The sequence below is a fragment of the Callithrix jacchus genome, chromosome 5 (assembly GCF_049354715.1).
Source record: "Callithrix jacchus isolate 240 chromosome 5, calJac240_pri, whole genome shotgun sequence".
In the NCBI taxonomy this organism is placed as follows: domain Eukaryota; kingdom Metazoa; phylum Chordata; class Mammalia; order Primates; family Cebidae; genus Callithrix; species Callithrix jacchus.
In genome coordinates this window covers 103848685-103874223 of record NC_133506.1, presented here as the reverse complement: position 1 = coordinate 103874223, position 25539 = coordinate 103848685, and the positions used below count along the sequence as shown (strand labels likewise).

The 25539-nt window shown below is 38.7% G+C and overlaps 1 protein-coding gene and 1 pseudogene across 15 annotated transcripts in view; both read right to left on the bottom strand.

The window, feature by feature from the left end:
- The window catches only part of SSH2 (slingshot protein phosphatase 2), a 306939-nt gene that overhangs the window by 111648 nt on the left and 169752 nt on the right, over positions 1 to 25539 (bottom strand). The gene's annotated exons all lie outside the window — the stretch shown is intronic.
- On the bottom strand, positions 16663 to 17306 carry LOC144582647 (protein BEX1-like; annotated as a pseudogene).

Here is a 25539-nt window from a genome sequence, read left to right as displayed (position 1 = left end):
AGCTGCCAGCCAATCATCCTGGACAAGCCAGGGAAGCTTACAGGCAATTCTTCCTCATGTCACTTTGTTATCACACACGTCTGTATGATTTCCTGCCAGGCACCAAACTTACAGCATTAGGGAGGAACAGCTGAAGAGAATGCTTTTACACAAAGGACTTCCCTCCTTCCTTATCCCCCATTCAACGGATATGACAATATACGGATGGGCTCTAGTCAAATAAACAATAATGCGGATAAGTTCTGGAACTACCATTTTAAACCAATAACAGACAAAGAAAGCTCAGTTTCCTGAACACAGTAACAAGGAAAAGACGAATCAGAAATCTAAAGCCAGCTTTGATCAAAAGAAGACAAGTGGATTTTACAAATTCATCTGTATTACATTTATAATAGGATATTAGTGAAGAACTGGCAAGCAGATAATGATAAATTTCTTTGACTCTCAGCTCAATTAAGTAATTCATTATTATTATTATTTGAGACAGAGTCTCGCTCTGTCACCAGATGCCAGGCTGGAGGGCAGTGGCGTGAGCTCGGCTCACTGCAACCTGCAACCTCTGCCTCCTGGGTTCAAGCAATGCTCCTGCCTCAGCCTCCCAAGCAGCTGGGATTACAGGCACGCGCCACCACACCTAGCTAATTTTTGTATTTTTTAGTAGAGATGGGGTTTCACCATGTTGGCCAGGATGGTCTTGATCTCTTGACCTTGTGATCCACCTGCCTCGGCCTCCCAAAGTGCTGGGATTATAGGCATGAGCTACCTCGCCTGGCCAAGTATAATTCATTGTTAATGAGTATCTATGAGAAGGCAGTGTTCAGGAACTTGAATTTCCCCACTTCTAAAATCAATAGTTGTATAAAGTATAGCTGCTGGAGAATAAAAACAGAGTTTATATTAAAGATGAACCACAGATTATTCCAAGGAAAAAACTGGTGGAGTAAGTCCAGAGAATAAGTTTCAATCCAATATACATCTTAACCACAGAAAAGGTGTCATGTTTTATAGGTGATTGACTTTACTTCTTACCTCTCTTCTATAAATGGGATTGTAACACTTAAAAAGATGTTAGAACGCACATCTACTATGTCACTGAATGAGGTAAAACTGAAAACCCTTCCTCTAAGATCTGGAACATGACAAGCATGCCCACTTTTACCACTGTTATTCAACATAGTGCTAGGAGTCCTAGCCAGGGCAATCAGACAAGAAAAGAAACAAAGGGCATCCAAATCGGAAAGAAATAAGTCACATGATCCTTGTTTGTAGGCTGGGCATGATTGTTCACACCTGAAATCCCAGCACTTCGGGAAGCCAAGGTGGGCAGATCACAAGAGGCCAGCAGTTTGAGACTTGCCTGGCCAACATCATGAAACCCCTTCTCTACTAAAAATACAAAAATTAGCTGGGCATGGTCTCGAACTTCTAGCCTCATGTGATTCACTCACCCCAGCCTCCCAAAGTTCTGGGATTACAGGCATGAGCCACTGTGCCCAGTCAGATGATATAATCTTATATTAGAAAAAAACCGAAAGACTCCACCAAAAAACTATTAGAACTGATAAACAAATTCAGTAAAATTGCGAGATATAAAATCAGCATACAGAAATCAGTAGCATTTCTATATCCCAACAGCAAACAATCTGAAAAAGTAATTTAAAAAGCAATCCCATTTACAGTAGTCATACATAAAATTAAATACCTCAGAATTAACCAAAGAAGTGAACAATCTCTATAATGAAAACTATAAAACACAAGTGAAAGAAATTGAAGAGGACACCAAAAAATGAAAAGATATTCCATGGTCATGAATTAAAAGAATCAATATTGTGAAAATGTCTATACTACCAAAGCAATCTAGAGATTCAATGTACTCCCTATCAAAATACCAATGGCATTCTTCACAGAAATAAAAATAAAGAATTCTAAAATTTATATGGAACCACAACATACCCAGAATAGCCTAAACCATCCTAAGCAAAAGGTACAAAACTGGAGGAATCACATTATCTGACTTCAAATTATATTACAGAACTATAGTAATCAAAACAGCATGATAATAGCATAAAAAGAGACACATACACCAATGTAATACAACAGAGAATTCAGAAACAAATCCATACATCTACAGTGAACTCATTTTCAACAGAAGTGTCAAGAACATCCACTGGGGAAAGGACAGTCTCTTCAATAAATGATGCTGGAAAGATTGGCTGCCCATATGTAGAAGAGTGAAAGTAGCCTCCATTACTCACCATATACAAAGTCAAATAAAAAGAGATTAAATACTTAAATCTAAGACCTCAAACTATGAAACCACACCAAGAAAACATTGGGGAAACTCTCTGGGACATTGAACTGGGCAAAGAATACCCCACAAACACAGATAACCTAAGCAAAAATGGACACACAGTATAACATCAAGTTAAAAAGCTGCACAGTAAAGGAAATGACAAAGTAAAGAGACAACCCACAGAATTGGAAAAAATATCTATAAACAGGCTGGGCATGATGGCTCATGCCTATAATCCTAACACTTTGGGAATCCTAACACTTCAGGAGATCCTGACCAACATGACAAAACCCCAACTCTACTAAAAATGCAAAAATTAGCTGGGTGTGATGGCACGCACCTGTAGTCGCAGCTATTTGGGAGGCTGAGGCAGTAGAATTGCTTGAACCTGGAAGATGGAGGTTGCAGTGAGCCGACATTGCACCACTGCACTCCAGCCTAGCAACAGAGCAAGACTCCGTCTCAAAAAAAAAAAAAAAAATCTAAAAACTACTCATCTGACAAGGGATTGCTAACCAGATATAAGAAGCTCAAACAACTCTCTAGAGAAAAAAATCTAATAATCTGATTTTAAAATGGGCAAAGGATCTGAACAGACATTTCTCAAAAGACAACGTACAAATGGCAAACAGATATATGAAAAAAGGCACTCAACATCACTGATCATCAGAGAAATGCAAACCAAAACTACAATAAAAATATAACCTTATTCCAGTTGAAATGGCTTTAATCCAGAAAACAGGCTATAACAAATGCTGGTGAGGATGTGGAGAAAAGGGAACCCTCATATGCTGTTGGCAGGTATGTAAATTAGTACAACCACTAAGGAGTACAAATCTCAAAAAACTAAATAGAACTACCATCTGATCCACCAATCCCATTGCTGGGCATATACCCAAAAGAAAGGAAATCAGTATATAAAGAGATATCTGTATTTCCATATTCATTGCAGCTCTATTCACAATAGCCAAGATTTGGAAGTAACTTGTCTATCAATAGGTGAATGAATAAAGAAAATGTGGTACATTTATGCAATGGAGTACTAATATTCAGCCATAAAAAAAATGAGATCCTGTCTTTTGCAACAACATGGATGGACAGGAGGTCATTATGGCAAATGAAATAAGCCAGGCACAGAAAGACAAACTTCACATATTCTCACTTATTTGTAGGAGCTAAAAATTAAAACAATTGAACTTATGGAGACAGGGAGTAGAATGATGGTTACCAAAGACAGGCAAGGTTAGTAGGTGTGGAGAGGAAGTGGGGATGGCTAATGGGTACCAAAATATAGTTAGAACAAATAAGATCTAGTATTTGATAGCACAACAGGGTGACTAACGTCAACAATAATTTATTGTACATTTAAAATAAGTAAAAGAGGCCAGGCACAGTGGCTGACAACTGTAATCCCAGCACTTTGGGCAAGGCCGAGGTGGGCAGAGGGCTTGAGCTCAGGAGTTCCAGACCAGTCTGGGTAACATGGTAAAAGCCCATCTCTACTAAAAATACAAAAGGTTAGTCAGGTGTGGTAGCACGTGTCTGTGGTTCCAGCTACTTGGGAGGCTGAGGCAGGATGATTGCTTGAACCTAGGAGGTTGAGGCTGCAGTGTGCTGTGTTTACTCCAGCTTGGATGACAAAGCAAGACTCTGTCTCAAATTAAAGAAAAAAATTTGTAACACAAAGAAAGGGAAAATGCTGGAGGTGACAGATACTCTATTTACTCTGATGTAAATTTTTTTTTTTTTGAGACAAGGTCTTACTCCGTCACCCAGGCTGGAGCATGATCATGGCTCACTGTAGCCTTGACCTCCAGGGCTCAGTAATCATCTCACTTCAGTCTTCCAAGTAACTGGGACTACAGATGTGTGCCACCATACTTGGCTAATTTTTTTTGGTATTTTTTGTAGAGGTAAGTGTTTCACCACGTTGCCCAGGCTGGGCTCAAGTGATCTGCCTGCCTCAGCCTCCCAAAGTGCTGGAATCAGGCATGAGCTGCTGCACCTAGCCTAATGTGATTATTACACATTGCATGCCTGATTATACCTCTTATACCTCATAAATATATATACCTACTATGTACCCACAAATGTTTTTTAAGATTTTAAAAAGATATGAAAATAAAATATGATGAAAAATATAATAAGGTGACTGTTACATTCAGAATACAGCCATTTGAAAAGGGGCTCATCACTGCAAGTTCAAAATCTCTCTAAATCTAACTTTTCCATAAATGGACTTAGAGTGCTCAGATCATGTTTTCATTGACTTGGTAGAGGCAGTAAACAGTAGGTACACACTTGGCTGGCTAAGATGCCACTGAGCAGGATTTGCTAATCACATTTCACTTGAGTCAGTTTTAGCATTTTAGGCATTTTCTCCATTTACACAAGATAAGGGTAGTATCTCACCTGCTTCAGGGAAACATTTAAAGGCAGAGAGGAAAAACATGGAATTGATAGGTGACCTGGAGTTCTTGTTCTGTCGCTAATGAATTATATAATATGGGATAAGACAATCCAGCTCTCATTTCCTCATATTATCAATTCCTTAAGTTAATGATTTTGGGAGATTATCACTGGGTACCTTAAAAGCACTATTAAACATAAGATCACCATATTTCTACAGCATTGCATAAGCAAAAATACCAACTAGGTTTTTCATAGCAGAAGTAATTTTTTTTTTTTTTTTGAGATGGAGTTTCACTCTGTCATCCAGGCTGGAGTACAGTGGCATGATCTCACTGCAACCTCTGCCTCCCAGGTTCAAGCAATTTTTGTGCCTCAGCCTCCTGAGTAGCTGGGATTACAGGCATGCACGACCACAACTGGCTAATTTGTGTATTTTTAGAAGAGATGGGGTTTCACCATGTTGGCCAGGCTGGTCTCAAACTCCTGGTCCCAAGTGATCTGTCCACCTGGGCCTCCCAAAGTGCTGGGATTACAGGTCAGAAGAAGTAATTCTTAAAGAATACCTCTAAAGGTTATGTCACGCTTGGCACAATAGCTCACACCTGTAAGCCCAGCACTTTGAGAGACCGAGGCAGGCAGATTATGAGGTCAGGAGTTCAAGACCAGCCTGGCCAACATGGTGAAACCCCGTCTCTACTAAAAAAACAAAAACAAACAAACAAACAAAAAATTAGCTGGGCGTGGTGGTGCAAGCCTGTAATCCCAGCACTCAGGGGGCTGAGGCAGAAGAATCGCTTGAACCTGGGAGGTGGAGGTTGCAGTGAGCCAAGATTGCGCCATTGCACTCCAGCCTGGGTGACAGAGCAAAACTCCTTCTCGAGAAAAAAAAAAAAAAAAGGTTATGTCACAATGGGCTGGGCTTTTCTACAAATGTGACTGTTCAGACCCCACAGGGTACTAAACCCTATTTAGTAATCAAATGATTAATTTGTTCATTTACTGGATCCTTGCTTCCACTGGAAAATTTTTCTGCAAATAGAATCCTCCAACCCCCTCACGGAACAACCCCAGTATTGGTCAATTAAAAAATAAAAGGATGGGAGAGAGAATTTCTTCCACAGAAATTGTCATAAAAGAGAGCCTTCTTGGCTGATTTTACTCTCACAAAAGATGGTAAAAGGCAGCCGCCTAAGCTAAAGCGTGGTGAAGTGATATCTCCTGCATTGGCTGTATTCCTGATTCACTTAGTCCCCTAGAAAAGTCATTTTACCTCTCTATATCTGAGTTTCTTCATTTGTAAAACTAAATTAATGATATCTACCTTGTCTTACATACCTGGGGATAAAATATTGTCTTTCTTTTTAGTAGGCAAAAGTTTGCAGGAGTGTTCTAAAAAGTAGCAAGCACCAGGATAATATAAATGCAAATTATTATTCTGAAGAACACAGGTACATGAAAAGCTTTTACCTTTCACATTGGGAATAAATGTTAAATTCTGGACAAAGAAACAGAAACAGAAACCACCCTTCAGACATGTTTTCATGTGGAATTAACTTCTGCCTTCTTTCTGAAGTAATTCACTTCAGCTTTTAAAATAATTTTTTGGTCTACTGCAAAAATTTTTTACCTAAGGAAACAGAGCAGCTGGAAACAGCATTACAGCCTATAAGCAGAACGAAAACAGTAATCCTATTATTTAAATATAATTCTAACAGTAGATATGGAGACCGGCTAAGGTCATTTTACTGTCTCTCTCTATATATCAGCCAAGTTCACACCTCGCTATATTTAGGCAAGGTATGCACACCCATTAAAGATAGAAGGACACTCAGGCTTAGGCTCACAACAGTGGGGTCATTTCAGTTGAGGTGGAAAGACACTAACAGAAAAACTGTATTGATGTGTTCCTTAGAAACCAACAATAAAACCAATGATCAATTTTATTTCATCCTGAATAGATAAATGTATAATTTCTAATATGTACTGAGCAATCTCTACCACACATAACTCTGGTACAGTCATGCCTAAAGCAAAGCAGCAAATATCTTTCAGGTAACTCACTTGCCAGGACTACCTGCCACACCTTAGCCAGAGACAAGAGCTGCCCAGGTCAGTGGGGTAAAATGTGTAGCAGTTTAGTCTCCTGAGAACTGGAAAAAATAGGTTTTCAACCTGGGAATCATTGTTATATGAATAACACTAAGGTCCAGCTGGAGAGAGTCTTCCAGAAGTCCTCTAGTTGACAGTTTCCTGGATCCAGCATCCAGCAAAGGAAGAACCAAATGGGGATGAGCTCACTTATAGATCTATCAAAAACAAGCAAACAAATAAAAAACAAAACAAAAGCAAATCTTGTCAACATGGATTTTCTAATAAAGGTTGTGTTGAAGTGAGTCAGGCACAATAGTTGCCCCTAAGAGGAAGCTAAGAAAACCCCAGTAACAACCAGATATTTTTGGAACCTCCTCAACTTGTCAGGGAAAAAAACTGAAATACATTGAAAGAATGAAGTAAACATACTTCTAAAAGGTAAGTATAACAAATAGAAATGTTTATCTTCAGTCAAAGAAACTGCATGTTGCAATTATGAAATGTCTACCGCAGTAAAGTTAAGCAGACGTTAGATGTTTCCCCAAAGTTTTTCTAGTGTCACTGAAGAGGATTATGGAATCTGTTGTACATTTCTTTTTCAAATCAGCAGTTAATGCTAAAAAGGTAATATTTTGAATGTCTTACTTTCTAATACATACTTTCTAAAATAATATTTAAATTAGATTAGATCCGTTGAGAATCTGATGAAAGCTATGGACTTTTCCTCCAGAAAAAAATTAATGCTCTACTTCTATATAGGCACATATTTTCATATTTAAATAATAGTTGCCGAACAGAAACTTACCATACAGTTTATATACATTTAGGTATTCATTTTCCAATATTTACTTCTAAACCAAAAGTTGTATAAATAATTCACAGTTCAATACTTTAAAAAGGAGGGATTTTGAAAAATCTCATATTGTTTCTTCTGTATCAAAAACACTAATAAAAGATGCCTACCTAAATATTCTCATTTGATACTGAAAAGCTGAAATAATCCCTTTGGAAGAAAAAATTCTAAGATATATAAATTTCTTCTTCATAGGGTGTTTAATTTCTTTCTTTTTTTTGAGATAGAGCCTTGCTCTGTTGCCCAGGCTGGAGTGCAATGGTGCATCTCGGTTCACTGCAACCTTCACCTTCGGGGTTCAAGCGATTCTCCTGCCTCAGCTCCCGAGTAGCTGGGATTACAGGCACACGCCACCAAGCCCAACTAATTTTTTGTATTTTTAGTAGAGACGAGGTTTCACTAGGGTGTTTAATTTCTTTTTCTTTTCTTTTTTTTTTTTTTGAGACAGAGTTTCGCTCTTGTTACCCAGGCTAGAGTGCAATGGCACGATCTTGGCTCATCGCAACCTCCGCCTCCTGGGTTCCGGCAATTCTCCTGCCTCAGCCTCCTGAGTAGCTGGGATTAAACGCACGCGCCACCACGCCCAGCTAATTTTTTGTATTTTTAGTAGAGACGGGGTTTCACCATGTTGACCAGGATAGTCTCGATGTCTTGACCTCGTGATCCACCCGCCTCGGCCTCCCAAAGTGCTGGGATAACAGGCTTCAGCCACTGTGCCCGGCCTTAGGGTGTTTAATTTCTAAGAGATAAACTGATCTGAAGGTTTTCTATGCCTTAAGAAAGCCCAGAAATTTTTCCAAGCACAAATAGGCAAATAAATGGCAAGGAGGCAAAAATGGCACACTTCCAAAAATTCATAACTATGCATGGCAGGCTGCAGAAATCAGTCTTAGTAGCAAAGAATGACTTTATGGGTTGAATTTTTGGCCCTCAATGCACAAACAGTTAAACAGCACATTCATTCCACTAAATAGCTAAGCCTAGGACAGTGGTCTTCATCCCCAAACCTCCTAACAATCTCTTTATAATTAATTCAATAGATACCTATACTAAAAGCAATTAGAAACTCTCCTACTGCCTCTCAATTTTTTTCTTGAGAGAAACCACCTTAAATTTTTTTGGCTCCCTGGAATAGTTCAAGACTAGAAATATTTTATCCTAATATTGCTTCATTTTATTACCACATAGGTTGTGCTGAGAAACACAAACATTCAGGCTTTATTGTAATATTCCAAGTTTTCTTTAAGCAAATACAATTCTTGGAATATCTACTCCAAGATTATTAAGAAGGAGAGGGTATTCAAAAGGCTGTATAACCCTTCTCAATAGAGAGAAAACATTAGCTCAAATTCTTTCAGCCTGGGGAAATCATGAGTGATTGTTTAAAACTGGATAAACAAATCTCAGCGGTAAGTTCAAAAAGCTTAAAAAGAGTTTCCTTGGGTTTCTAAATCAAATACCCAAAGGAGTCTATTCAAGGTTCATAATTGGAGGTGGGGGGATGCTGGGGGAAGATCATTAGATTCCTTTGAGAATCTGATGAAAGCTATGGCCTTTTCCTCCAGAAAAATTTAATGCTCTACTTCTATATAGGCACACATTTTCATATTATTTCAGTGTATTTATGAATTTCCTGGTCCAAAACTCTAGACTAAAGGAACCTGATAAATGCCCTAAAGAAATTATGAGTAGGTGAGAATTAATAGCCTCCCCACTACTACCCCTCACTTTTTAGCAGGTAACAGCTGACCTTTAACAAGAGGCAAATAGTGAATGACTTACGCTTGGCATTAATTTTGAAACCACAGGGAACACAATGAATGGGAGTTTCACAAGTTCTTCTGTTAATACTGTGGACTCTCATTTTAAAGCACCCTACAGGGCCAGGTGCAATGGCCGATGCCTGTAATCCCAGCACTTTGGGATTACAGTACTTTGGGATTCCCAACAGTACTAGACATAACAGGATTTTAGCATAATAAAGGATTTTAGTTAAGATTTTGAAATTCATTAAAATTAAATCTGACCAGCAAATTAAGTTTACACTTCTCTGAACCCCTTGGATACTCTAGAAATGTCAACAGCTACCCAGAGCATGCCATTTGATCACAGTACTTATTCTCTAACAATGTGAGAAATCTAAGATCACCAATACATTAAACAGTACTTTATGCAGTAAGTGATTCAGCATGAAAGAAAAGGACTAGATTTAGGGCTTTACTGATCTTGATTTTACAATCCACACAACATGGGAAAAGAGATTAACCCTAAGGTATAACAGTTACTACAAAGGCTAATTTTTGTAACAGTTAACAATCCTCATCTATTGTCGTCTATAAATGCAGTGGCCTTATATTATTTAGATTATCTGTTATATATACCTAAAAATTGACTTATGCATTTACATAAAATGTCTACACTTTGGTTTGTGGTTTAAGTAACAGTTTAACAGTCTTCTGACCATTTTCTCTAAAATAGTCTCTCCCTCCCAGCTTTCTTTCTGTCCTGCATTATCTTTTCTTTAGAGTTATATCATCAGCTAATTATTTATTTACAGTAATTTATTTACAGTCTGTAATGTAAGTTCCGAGAGCTGTGACTTGGTCTTTTTGGTTCATTGATGCATTCCTAGTGCCTTGAACATGGTAGGTGACCAATAAATAAATGAACATTTACTAAGTAGGGAAATGAAATTAACTATGGGCAAATAAGGCGCAGTACAAAAGCATGGGATATAAAGTTGGAAGACCTGGATTTCAGTCACTGCCCTTTCATCTTCAACAAGTCATTTAATCTCTTTGAACCTCAGTCTTGTTCCTTTAAAATGATGCTGAAATACTATGACGCAGAGTTATTCCAAGGGTTACTGCAAATAATAGAAGTGAAAAGTTGAGGCCAGGCGCGGTGGCTCAAGCCTGTAATCCCAGCACTTTGGAAGGCCGAGGCGGGTGGATCATGAGGTCAACAGATCAAGACCATCCTGGTCAACATGGTGAAACCCCATCTCTACTAAAATTACAAAAAAAAAAATTAGCTGGGCACAGTGGCACGTGCCTGTAATCCCAGCTACTCTGGAGGCTGAGGCAGGAGAATTGCCTGAACCCAGGGGATGGAGGTTGCGGTGAGCCGACATTGCGCCATTGCACTCCAGCCTGGGTAACAAGAGCGAAACTCCGTCTCAAAAAAAAAAAAAAAAAAGAAGTGAAAAGTTGCATTGTTATTATAACCTAGCAGTTATTCTCAGAACATTAGCAAAAATTTTATAAAGTAGATCTTGAGAAAGCAAGATATTCTGCCACCTTACCTTTGATCTTGCAGAACAATAAAGGCAGAACTAAATAGTGAGAAAAGTTACGGGCTTGAACTTCACTTACCAGCTGGCTGACTTTGAGAAAGTCTCAACCTCTCTGAGGCTTAATTTTCTTATCTATAAGATGAGAGGAAAAAATACTAACTGCCTCAAAAGCATAATTGTTTGAATCAAATGTTATATGAATTGTGAAAGAGCTTTTAAAATTATAATGTGGTATATGTATTTTTAATTAAATAAATTACTCACTTTCCTAAAACCAAAACTCTAATCTCAATTGCTACACCAGCCAAACACAAGAAAATACAGAAGTTCTTGCAGAAGTTCTCACATGGACTAAGAAATTTAAGTATACATACTCCCAATTCTTCCTTCAGGGTCTCCAAGTTTGGCAAGAGAATAGAACAAGAAAAATTTTATAGAAAGATAAAAAATAGAGAAAACAGTGGTTCAGAAATAACATAAATAAGAAGCAGAGTTCTAATCAAATCCACCATCTATTTAACTTCACTTCCCCGTCAGGGATGCACTTGTGGCCTGTACAGGGTTTGGTGCTTGAAGGAATTGGCTTAATGCTCTGCTGGTGCTGTCTTGAAATTCTTGTTTCTGAACAACAACAGGCCCTGCCTTTTCACTTTGCACCAGGCCCTGAAAATTATATGGCTGTCCTGCACAAAATCTTTTGCTAGACTAGAGGATAAGGACAATAGCTTAGCTTACAGTCTCTCAATGACTATATGTAAGGACCACTGCTAACTTAGACATTCCCTAAAATGGAAACTTTGAATCAGGTTGAAAACACTTGTAGTATCTCAATTCTGAAGTTAGCTAAATACTTAGTAAAAGCCAATTTAATTAAAAAGTGTTAGCCTTAATAATAATGCAAATATCACTTGCCTTTCCTAATGCTCCATCGGACCCTAATAGGTCAAAAGGTAATGTCAGTATATGAAATACCTGAATCTAATCTAATTGACTTTCTATTAAAAAACCCAATAAAAGGCCCTAGTAATTGTGGTTTACCTTTGGTTTTTTAATTTAATACTTGCATTCTCATAGTAAGCAAAGCAACACTCACAAAGAAACCATTTCTGGAAAGAAATCTCCAATACAACACAATTTAATTAAATCACACATTTTAAAAAGTTTTCTTTCTTTTCTGCTCCTGCTGACCACAGAAACAGCTAGTGATTTTTCTTTGATGGGAGCTGAATGGCCAAAGCTGATGAACTGAACATCTCTCAGGCTGCAATTCAGTTTTTGATGCCTGCACTTCAAAACAATGGCTTTTCTCCTTAAAGCTGGATTGACCTCACACTATCTGTTTTGACCGTTGGACTCCTTATCAGTCACCTTTGGTCTCTGACAGTAGGTGGACAGGCCAACCACAGGTCTACTCTTTAGTGAACAAAGGCTTGCTATGTAAAAGAGATGAGCTGTGGGCAGAGATCCGATCTGAAGAGAAGGTGCTGAACTCACCCTCTGTGCCAGCACCATGTCCAGAACTGCTGTCACTACACAAAGTGAAACTTCACCGGAAAGCACTTTCCCTGTCTGTGATTTAAACACACACCTTCATTAAGGAAGTGTCACAGTGTCAAAGAGAGGCAGGCAACCAACACTACTGAAGCCAGCAGTAATAGACAAAGAAACCTCCTTCCTGTCTTTTCTTTTTCTTTCCTTTTATTCCCCCCTTTTTTGGTAAATTTGCCATAGGCCCCTATGGATAGTGTTTAGATCTGCTGGTGAAATCTAAAGAAAGAGCCTTTGAGAAACATGCATACGTTTCTCCTTTCTCCTATATTCAATAATCATATAGCCTTTGGTTCAAGAATTTAAATGACTAATTCCCTAAAAAGTTAATCTCCTACAAAAAAAAAGTTAATCTCCTCAGCTTTGTGAAATATGTGAAGTGCTTTCTATAAATAAGGGCAGAAAATTCTAACTTCATAAGCATAATAATAAAAATCTATTTGATCATCTTGCAAAATTTAAGTATCATAGTAAGATAGCACTAAGGGAAATCTCATGCTTAACACTTCCTAAACAGCACAATGAAATGTTGTTCAAGGTCTGAATTAATTTGCTACATAACCTAAGCAAGTCTGTTTGCTTATCTTTTGTCTTTCAATTCTTTAAGTCTAAAATGGTAATACTTTTAGAATAAACTGACAATGTGGGGAGCAAACCTAAATTTACAAGCACTACCTATCTGCCCAAAAACACCCTGGGATAATTAGTTTCTTCATCTTGACTATCGATGTTGTATTATTTCATCTTTCCATTAGTTCTACCCAAACAACTCACTGATGTATTTTTCGCCAGTACTTAGGTATGAAAGAGGGTCTTGATAGCAAAGACAAGTGAGAATCAATTTTTCTGGGTCTCCAAGTAGCTCAGAAGAACTGAAAGATGGAATTGTATTTTTAAAAACTTTTATTTATCATTTCAGGAGCATCAGAAATATGAATTACATCTGCTGATGGGAGTGTAGACTGGTCCAACAGGTGAGCAAACCAGCAGCCTGTATCAAAAGCCCTAGAAATACATATGTTCTTTGTCCTAGCAATCCCAGAATTGACCCTTAGAATATGTCTTTTAGGGACATGGGCAAAGACTGAAGCATAAGGATGTTCATTCAGTGAGGTTCTGTTTATAACTGCAAAAAACTGGACACAACTGAAATGCTCAACAATCGGACAGAATATGAATCAGTTTTATGGAAAACAAACAACCAGTAAAAAGGATATGAAAAAAATGCATTTGGGGACAAGGCAGGATGTTCTCAATATGCTGAAGTGAAAATAATGAGGTTGCAAAGCAGTAGACATGGGACCATCCCATTTTTAAAAGCATACACATACACGTAAAAGATATGTGTTAACCTGGATGGTGTTAACAGTAAATCTATTTGGGAAATAAAAATAAGAGTAATGTTTTTGGAGGGAGGAGAAATGTCTCAATGTTTTATTTTTCTATAATAAACATGCATTATCTGCAAATATTAAAATACAGCCAAGCTTTCTGCTTTACTGATAAGACTGGTTCCATTAAAAAAAAAAAATCACTCACCCAGGACAAGTTTTTTTTTTTTTTGAGACAGGGTCTCACTCTGTCACCCAGGCTGAAGTGCAGTGTCATAATCATAGCTCACTGCAGCCTTGACCTCTTGAGCTCAAGCAATCCTCCTGCCTCAGTCCACAGCCTCAGTAGAGATGGGTTCACAGTGTTGGCCAGGATGATCTCGATCTCCTGACCTGGTGATCTGCCTGCCTCAGCCTACCAAAGTTCTGAGATTATAGGAGTGAGCCACCGCGCCTGGCCTAGATTTGTTTTTTTAAAGCATAACAAACTTTCTCATGACACTATTATTTTCTGACAAACAGGGCATATGGGCTTGCTGAGAATTTCTCCAAGCATCTAAAATAGCAACAAAAGAAGAAGAGAAAATTCCAGTAGCATGGGCATAGACTACCACGATAACTAAGATTGACTATAGGAGAGGTACGGGGGGGAATAAGCCCCAGCACACTAATAGCCTGGATTAAAACCTGTTCTGAACAGATGTACTCAAGCAATTCTAAGAGGAAACAATAAAAAAGTATGATTAAACCAACAGTTTAAATCTTTACATTATAGATAACTAGCCAGTCTACTACATTATTCAGTTTTTAATTTTGAAAAAAAATTATACTAGGTTTAAATTCATTTGGTTAGAATCACTAAATGTTATGAAATATACAGTTTCTCTTACCTAGTTTCAGTATGCCATTTTTCTTGGCACAGGCATTATTAGGGCATAATCTCTAAATTTTTAGTAGTTGCAGTGTCTCTTTTTTGACTCAATATCATTAAACTGTCATTTGGGCTTAGTGTAACATGGCATTTATACAGTTCTTGATCTTCATTGATTAATGTACAATCACAGGCTTACTATTTGTATGAAACATTCTCATATCCACTAGAATGATTTTCATGTGTAGTTGACTTAGAAACTAATGAGTTGTACGTTGCTTATATAGAACACCGAATACATTAAGCCATTAATTAGCAACCAGGCCATTAAAAACTAGCAACCAAGTCAATAATAACAAGAAAAAATAGCAATCAGCACACCTTTCCCCTTATGGCTTACTCCACTATAAATATTATAAGCCCTCTGTGTCATGGGAACCACCTTGCCTACCATGTGATGCCGATGTAATAATAACATCTAAAATTAAGCACCTGGAGGAAGAAGAGCAATAAGTTTTGCTTTGCATACTTGAATGTGCTTTTTTTTTCTTTAAATAAACCATAAAGCCACTACCAGATAGTTTAATGATTTCTGTTCTTGTGTTGCCTGCGGGGATTTCACATTGTGCTCACAGCCACTGGTACTGATTCAATAACAATGGCCTTGTAAAATTGGCAACCTTCCTAAATAAGTTATGTAAAACCTGCAAACACTGGTTACTCTGCTGTGTGCCTAGTAGGTACTCTGGATGCTCTGCCCATATGATATACCCAAAATATGCTGAAAGTAATTTTCTTTTCTTTCTTTCTTTCTTTTATTTTTGAGACGGAGTCTCTCTCTCTCTGTCATCCAGGCTGGAGTGCAGTGGTGCCAACTCAGCTCACTTTGACCTCTGCTTCCCAGGTTCAAGCAATTCTCATGTGTCAGCTTCCCAAATAGCTGGAATTACAGGCACTCGCCATCATGCCCAGCTAATTTTTGTATTTTTAGTACAGACAAGGTTTCACCATGTTGGCCAGGCTGGTCTCAAATTCCTGATCTCAAGTTATCTGCCCACCTTGGCCGCCCAAAGTGTTGGGATTACAGGCCTAAGCCACCACGTCCGGCTCAAAGTAATTTCCTAAAGAACATTATCAGTCTATACAAAAAACCTTTCTGGATTCTTCATTTTACCACAAATGATTAACAGCAGTCATCCATTGAAAGCTATCTTACTTGTATGTAATATGGCCATAACATCCCCCACAGTAGTCTTCCTTTCTTGTCAGCATGCAAGTATCCTTTAACCACTTACAGAAATCAAGGTATTTTAAGATCAGAAATAAAGGTCAGAGTCTCAGCTCAAATCCTATTGTCTTTTTTTTTTTGAGATGAAGTCTCACTCTGTAGGCCAGGCTGGAGTGCTGTGGCGTGATCTTGGCTCACTGCAACCTCCTCCTCCCAGGTTCAAGTGATTCTCCTGCCTCAGCCTCCTAAGTGGCTGGGAGTCCAGGCACGCACCACCATGCCCACCTAATTTTTGTATTTTTAGTAGAGATACGGTTTTACCACATTGGCCAGGCTGACCTTGGGTGATCCGCCTGCCTCAATCTACTAAAGTGTTGGGATTACAGGCGTGAGCCATGGTACCCAGCCTCATAAAGCCTTTTCTAATTGGTTCATTACAATGATACCCTTCTTTCTTTTTATTTTTTATTTTTTGAGATGGAGTCTCAGTTTGTTGCCCAGGCTAGAGTGCAGTGGTGCAATCTTTGCTCACTGCAACCTCCAACTCCTGGGTTAAAGCTATTCTCATGCCTCAGCCTCCTGAGTAGCTGGGATTATAGGCACACACCACCACACGGGGCTAATTTTTGTTTTTTGTTTTTTTTTTTTACTTTTTAAAGCTGCTTTATTAACTTCACAATATATAATGAACATCTTTCCATGCAATAGGTAAAATTCTTCTGCTAACAAAAATCTTACAGACTGGGTCAGAAACACAATATTCAATAAGAAGCTGGTAATAGGAGACCCACGTAAACAAGTGACAGGTAAAGGTTTACAACAAGGGCAGATAATGAACATGTAAATTTCGAAAGCAGGAGTCTGCCTCCCTAATAAGGATTCAGGGCATAAGGCAAAACTCATCGTGATGGTCATGGTGAGGGGGGTCAGTGCTGACAGCCCGCAGACTATGACTCAACTGCTTTTCCCTCAGCTGTCTCACTTCCTCCCCAAGCCTTTCCATATTCTCCTCTCTCATCCTTACCTGTGGTTCTCCAAGCCTATGCACCATGTCCCATCTATAACTGCAGGATGGGCTGCCTAACGCGGAACCGCCTACAATTTCCTCTAGGCACATAGTATTCACCAGCATCCAAAGGGAGGGCCAAGGGCTCCCCTTTATTAGCAACTTGTTTCTTTTCTTCCTTTTCTTCATTTTCTTGGTCGGCATTTTCCACGCTGAGATTGTTTAACGCTCGTTTCTCTTTGGACTCCATTACTCCTGGGCCTATCCTTGCAGTCTTCTCCTCCTCCGGATTCTCGCCGCGAGGTGCGCCGCCGCCGGGACACTTAGCTTCTTAGACTTTCTCCGCTTTTCCCGGGGCCGGATGCCAGCCCGCCGAGCGCAGGGCAGCGAGGAGCCGGTAGCCTGACGCGAGTGACGACTGCACCGAAGAATTTTTGTATTTTTAGTAGAGATGGGGTTTCAGCATGCTGGTCAGGCTGGTCTCAAACTCTTGATCTCACCCTCCTTCCTTGGCCTCCGAAAGTGCTAGGATTACAGGCGTGAGCCATTGCACTTGCTATAATGATAATGAAATTCTCTTAATTTTTTTTTAATTGCATTTTAGGTTTTGGGGTACATGTGAAGAACATGCAAAATAGTTGCATAGGTACACACATGGCAGTGTGAGTTGCTGCCTTCCTCCCCTTCAACTATATCTGGCATTTCTCCTCATGCTATCTCTCCCCAACTCCCGCCCCCCCGCCCCCCCTGCTGTCCCTCCCCTATTCCCCCCAATAGACCCCAGTGTGTAGTGCTCCCCTCCCTGTGTCCATGTGTTCTCATTGTTTATCACCCGCCTATGAGTGAGAACATGCGGTATTTCATTTTCTGTTCTTGTGTCAGTTTGCTGAGAATGATGTTCTCCAGGTTCATCCATGTCCGTACAAAGGACACGAACTCATCGTTTTTGATGGCTGCATAATATTCCATGGTGTATATGTGCCACATTTTCCCTGTCCAGTCTATCATCAATGGGCATTTGGGTTGCTTCCAGGTCTTTGCTATTGTAAACAGTGCTGCAATGAACATTCATGTGCATGTGTCCTTATAGAACAATTTATAGTCCTTTGGATATATACCCAGTAATGGGATTGCTGGGTCAAATGGAATTTCTATTTCTAGGTCGCTGAGAAGTCGCCACACTGCCTTCCAGAATGGTTGAACTAATTTACACTCCCATCAGCACTGTAAAAGTGTTCCTATTTCTCCACATCCTCTCCAGCATCTGCTGTCTCCAGATTTTTTAATGATCGCCATTCTAACTGGTGTGAGATGGTATCTCAATGTAGTTTTGATTTGCATTTCTCTAATGGCTAGTGATGATGAGCATTTTTCCATATGTTTGTTGGCCTCTTGTATGTCTTCTTTTGTAAAGTGTTTGTTCATATCCTTTGCCCATTTTTGAATGGGCTTGTTTTTTTCTTGTAAATCTGTTTGAGTTCTTTGTAAATTCTGGATATCAGCCCTTTGTCAGATGGGTAAACTGCAAAAATGTTTTCCCATTCTGTTGGTTGCCGATTCACTCTAATGACTGTTTCTTTTGCCGTGCAGAAGCTGTGGAGTTTGATTAGGTCCCATTTGTCTATTTTGGCTTTTGTTGCCAATGCTTTTGGTATTTTGGTCATGAAGTCCTTGCCTACTCCTATGTCCTGAATGGGTTTGTCTAGATTTTCTTCTAGGGTTTTTATGGTGTTGGGTCTTATGTTTAAGTCTTTAATCCATCTGGAGTTAATTTTAGTGTAAGTGTCAGGAAGGGGTCTAGTTTCTGCTTTCTGCACATGGCTAGCCAGTTTTCCCAACACCATTTATTAAACAGGGAATCCTTTCCCCATTGCTTGTTTTTGTCAGGTTTATCAAAGATTGAAAGGTTGTAGATATGTTGTGTTGCCTCCGATGCCTCTGTTCTGTTCCATTGGTCTATATCTCTGTTTTGGTACCAGTACCATGCTGTTTTGAATACTGTAGCCTTGTAGTATAGTTTGGAGTCTGGTAGTGTGATGCCTCCTGCTGTGTTCTTTTTACTTAGAATTGACTTGGCTATGCGGGCTCTCTTTTGGTTCCATATGAAGTTTATGGTGGTTTTTTCCAGTTCTGTGAAGATTTCTAAAGCACAAATTGTACTATTTATCTGACACTTAGCATGCAGTGCTAAGTGCAGTTTAGGGACCACACCCGGTCCCTAAATTGTGCTCTTGGGACCAGGCGTGGTGGCTCATGCCTGTAATCCTAAAGCACTTTGGGAGGCCAAGGCAGGCGAATCACGAGGTCAGGAGATCGAGACCATCCTGGCTAACACTGTGAAACCTCACCTCTACTAAAAAAAAAAAAAAAAAAAAATTAGCCGGGCATGGTGGCACGCACCTGTGGTCCCAGCTACTCGGGAGGCTGAGGTAGGAGAATCGCTTGGACCCGGGAGGCAGAGGTTGCAGTGAGTGGAGATTGCACCACTGCACTCCAGCTTGGGTGACAAAGTGAGACTTCATCTCAAAAAAGTAAAAATAAATAAAATTGTGCTCTTATTTATCCTTTCATTCACATCTTATTTCCTCAACAGACTGAGTATCCTGACTGCAGGAACCGTGCCTTATATTTCTTTTTTATCTCTTACTTCTTACACAAAATAGATGCAATTTAGGATAATGATGGACATGACAGGATTTTTACCATCATGCTGGGGTGCCACTCTGTCTTCTAATTCTTTCTACTATAATTTGGCTCATATCAAAAGAGCAAAATGAGCAAAAATTGAAGTTACCGTTTGCTGAGTGCTTACTATTACCAGCACTTCACAAATCTCACATTTAATCCTCATAGGTACTGTAAGTTCCATTTTACTGATGAGGAAACTAAGGATTAGGGTGATTATATAATATGTTTGAAGTCACACAGATAATAAATGATGAACTCTGGAACTCAGGTCTGTTTCATTTCAAATACTGCACTATTACTATTAGGTACAATAAAAATGGCAAGTAGTTATTCTGAATATGTGACCCAAGAAATCTTTTAAGAATTCTAAAGAGAATGTTTAAGGAATGGGATACTTCAAGAATTAAGTGTCAGATTTTATTGAGGAGGGAAGGCCATCACAGAGGTAGGACTGACAGAATGATAGACCAAGTTTGGTCAAAGGGACTTCAGTTTTATTTGTTGTCTGAATTCATTTCACTCATCTCTTAGGAAGACAGATTTACATTAAGAATTCACATTCCCCCACAGAAACCCCAAATGCTCAACTAAAGCTTCCCCTAAAAATAGAGATAAGGCCGGGTGTGGTGGCTCATGCCTGTAATGCTAGCACTTTGGGAGGCCAAGGTGGGTGGGTCACCTGAGGTCAGGAGTTCAAGACCAGCTTTGCCAACATGGTGAAACGTTGTCTCTACTAAAAAAACAAAAATTAGCTGGGCATGGTGGTGGGTACCTGTAATCCCAGCTCCTCGGGAGGCTGAGGCAGGAGAATCACTTGAGCCTGGGAGGTGGAGGTTGCAGTGAGCCAAGATCGCACCACTGCACTCCAGTCTGGGCAACAGAGCAAGACTCTGTCTCAAAAAAATAGATAAATAAAGAAATAAAAAGAGATGATATAATTATGGGAAATTAAAATTTTTGATGTTCATAAGAACTGTGTATATTAGCATTAAGAGAAAGATTAACTTAAAGGGACATGGGACAGAGGAGAATCCTGAAGAAATGCCATCTCTCAAATGTTCTGTTGTAAATGATATTTATTTAAAATCAGTGAAGAAATACTCTCATTCAATTTAGCCCTCATGGAGACACACTGGTTTTTATGACATAAAATTCAGAGAACAGCAGAGATAAGATGCACTGATAAGATGCTAAGCTCACAAACCTGACCAGCTTTTTGCTGGGGTGATGAAGTACGCTTGAAGTACTGCTTAAGTTGCAAACAGATAAAGCCATATGTAGCATAAACTTTTACAGGGTCACCACAGAAGACAATCAATATAAAGTCCACAATTTGAATACTCAGGACTTGAAATACTCTTATGGAACACGAATATCCATATAAATTTTGATGGATAAATATGAAGTACAGGTGATAAAAGTAACAAACATAACTGGAATTTTTATTGTTCTTTCTTGTGAATAATTATCTCAGGTGATATCCAAAATGCCCTGAAATGAGGCGGATACCATCCTTAAACAAACATATACAACAATTTAAATAGGTTAGTTCATTACTTCATTATAAAAAAAAATCAAATAATTCTACTTCTACCCTGGAAACCTAAACTGTTACAACTTTTTAAGAAAGCTTATAATTGGCTAATACTGAGGCTTCTCTTTATTTAAGAGTGATTCAAACCTCTGGATTTTGTTGCTTTACCAACTGTAACTAAGCCAAATCCTTGAATTACTAAAAGAAGGGTCATACCCCTCTAAAAATAGATTAATGCAGAAAACACAAGTTGTTAACTTCACACAGCATGCAAAAAAGGTGAGCCTAAATTTGCCCTTTGGTGTGCAACAATAACAATCTATTTATAAATTACTGGCTACATCCTTTCCAAATTACAGGAACACCTAAAAAGGCCTTGATGTTTGTAGCACATTTCTTTAAAATAAACTTAATTATATTAGTTATCTAGCAACCATCCCGTATCCTTCAACAATGCAAAGCTAACTCGAACCCTAACTAAAAATAGGATACTGATTATTTTTTTCTTTCACCTTAGAAATTGAAAAAGTAGCCAGGTGCAGTGGCTCACAGCTGTAATCCTAGCACTTTGGGAGGCCGAGGCAGGTGGATCAAGAGGTCAGGAGATCAAGACCATCCTGGCCAACATGGTGAAACCCCATCTCTACTAAAATACAAAAAAATTAGCCCCTTGTGGTTGTGTACGCTTGTAGTTCCAGATACTCAGGAGGCTGAGGCAGGGGAATTACTTGAACCCAGGAGGCAGAGATTGCAGTCAGCTGAGATCATGCTACTTCACTCTAGCCTGGAGACAGAGCAAGACTCAGTCTAAAAAAAAAAAAAAAAAAAAAGAAATTAAAAAAATATGTGAAAGATTCAGAAATTGTTTGATAACACCTCCATCACTGTTCTTTAGCCCAAAGGCAGTTTAACATACAGTAAATTAAGAGGACTCACATTAACTGGAAAGACCCAAGAACAGATGTGAGCAAGATGATCTATAGCAGTTTAAGTCTCTCTATTATTCCCAGACCCAATAGCTCTTGGAAACAGAGACTGACAACTTCTTTAGTTATTTGGCTTTGGGCAGTGTTGATCAGTGTTAAGTCTACAGACATTTCCCAATTTCAGAAGTAAATATAGGTGACCACATAAGCCTAACAGTAGTAATTTAGAAATAAAAAAAATCCATTCTAGACTTATCAAAAAGAAATCTTGACTTGAGCACATTACATTACCATTCCTGTTCATCTTCATTGTGCAGATTTACTTTCCAGTTAACTTGGCTAAGCATGATTCCAAAAAGGCCCAAGTTGAGAGTTTTTTTTTTTTTTTTTTGAGACAGAGTTTCACACTTGTTGCCTAGGCTGGAGTGCAATGGTGCTATTTTGACTCACTGCAACCTCTGCCTCCTGGGTTCAAGCGATTCTCTTGCCTCAGCCTCCTGAATAACTGGGATTACAGGCATGTGCCACAATGCCCGGCTAATTTTGTATTTTTTAGTAGAGACGGGGTTTCTCCAGGTTGGTCAGGCTGGTCTTGAACTCCCAACCTCCTGTGATCTGCCCATCTCAGCCTCCCTAAGCGGTGGGATTAGGGGTGTGAGCCACTGCACCGACTGAGAGATCTTTTTTTATGCCCCCAGTTCTATGTTAATTACTGCTCTACTGATTTGAAACAATCACAAGTATGGATAAAGCCACAGAAAGTTATCACTAATAATAAAAACACAAATGCATCTTTATACTTTGACAGGGGATCATTAACTGTTCCTTCACATTTGAAGGCCATAACACCCAGAAGATTCACTAGATGTAAACTAATTTGATCATTTTCTTAAAAATATTCCATTTTAAGGCTATATTCTCTATTCGAGGATCAAAAATAGCCATAAAAAGTCAGTATTAATTTAAAATCAAAGAGGCATCTCATACCTCTCTTAAATATTAATATTAGTCTCTTTATCCACCAAAGAGAGAGAAAAAAAAGCCCTTAAATCATAAATGAATACCTGGTTTCAATTACTCCATTATCAATTATTTAGTTATGTTTGCCCATTTCTGTAGAAGACAAGATCTAGATTTTAAAAGCATTATAGATGATAATTACATTTATTCAATGAGAACATGAAAATTTAAAAATTTGAATGGTAAAAAAAATTTCATAAAATAAAAACACTTGGAATAGAACTGCTTGGTTCCAAGCTTTAAAATACAGATAATTTTACAAAAGAGCTGTTTCAGAGCACAGAAAAATGAAAAAAACTACCTAAATCATTCTATAAATCAGACATAAGCTGGACAAAGACAGCATCAAAGATTCACCAAATATTTAGATCCCTAAATGCAAAACCTTAAATATTTGTAAACCAAACCCAGCAAGGTTAAATGAATAATGCAAAAAGGGGGTATAGTTCAGTTATGTAAAGATGATTCACTTCAACAATTCAGTATGTCATTGCATTACCAGTAAAGGGAAAAAATATTATTCCATAGATACAAAAAAGCAGTCAATAAAATTCAATACCTAACTGAAAAATCTTTGCAAATTAGCAATAAGAAGAAATGCTCTCAGCTTCATAAACGATCTATGCCAGAACCTACAGCACACAGTATACTCACTTACAACACCTAAGAAGCCTTCTTTTCACAATGGAAAACAAGACAAAGCCCACTAGTATCACATTATTTAACATTATAAGGCCTAGCTAAAGCAATGAGAGTTGTAAGGACAGTCATGTGTCATTAATGACAGGAAAACATTCTGAGAAATTCATCTTTAGGCAAGTTTGTCATTGTGCAAACTTCATAGAGTATACTTACATAAATTGAGATGTTACAGCCTACTACACATCTTGGTTATATGATATAATCATATAGGTGACAAACCCGTACAACATGCTACTATACTGAATACTGTAGGCAACTGTAATATAATGTTAAATATTTGTAACTCTAAACATATCTACACATAAAAAAGGCACAGTAAAAATGTGGTTTAAAAGATAAAAAATGGTATACCTGTAAGGGGCACTTACCATCAATGGAGTTTGCAGGACTGGAAGTTGCTCAGGGTGAGTCAGTGAGGGAGTGGTGAGTGAATGTGAAGGCCTACGACATGACCATAACTACTGTTGACTGTATAAACACCATACACTTAGGCTACACTAAATTTATTTTAAAAACTTTTATCTTTTCATGTTTGTTTTTTGAGATAGAGTCTTGCTCTGTTGCCCAGGCTGGAGTGCAGTGGCGTGATCTTGAGTCACTGCAACCTCTGCCTCCTGAACTTGAGATTCTCCTGCCTCAGCCTCCTAAATAGCTGGGATTACAGGCGCCTACCACCATGCCCGACTAATTTTTGTGTTTTTAGTAGAGATGAGGTTTCATCATGTTGGCCAGGCTAGTCGCAAACTCCTGACCTCAAGTGATCTGCCTGCCTCAGCATCCCAAAGTGCTGGGATTACAGGTGTTGAGCATTACACCCAGCCAAAATTTCTCTTTTTTCAATAATAAATTAACTTTATCTTACAGTAACTTTTTTACTTTATAGACTTTTTAATTACTTTAACTTTTTGGTTCTTTTGTAATAACAGCTTAAAACACAGAAAGATTGGCCAGGCACAGTGGCTCAAGTCTGTAATCCCAGCACTTTGGCAGGCTGAGGCAGGAGGATCACTTGAGATCAAGAGTTCAAGACCAGCCTGGCCAACATGACGAAACCCGGTCTTAACTAAAAATATACAAATTAGCCGGGCGTGGTGGCGTGTGCCTGTAATCTCAGCTACTTAGAAGGCAGGGGCAGGAGAATCGCTTGAACCCAGGAGGAGAGGTTGCAGTGAGCGGAAATTGGGCCACTGCACTCCAGCCTGGGTGATTTAGACTCTGTCTCAGGAAAAAAACAAAACAGAAAAACAAAAATTGTACAAATGTACAAAAATATTTTCTTTATCTCCCCCTTCCTGTTCCCCTCCCCACCGTTTTTTTTAAGAGACAGGGTCTCCTCTGTTGCCCAGGCTGCAGTGGCATAATTATAGCTGACTGTAGCCTCAAACTCCTGGGTTCAAGTGATCCTCCTGCCTTAGCTTCCAGATTATAGACACAAGCAACTGTGCCTGGCTATATACTTATTCCATAAGCCTTTCTATTTTTAAAATGTATTTTTTAAAAAAATCTTGAAACTTTTTTGTTAAAGATACAAACACACACATCCTAGTTTAGGCCTAAAGAGTCAGGATTATTAAGATCATTGTTTTTCATCTCCATATTTTGTCCCACTGGAAGGTCTTCAGGGGCAATACATATATGGGGCTGTCATCTCCTATGATAACAATGCCTTCTTTTAGAATACCTCCTGAAGGACCTGCCTGGGCAGCTTTACAGTTAACTATTTTCTTCTAAGTAGAAAGAG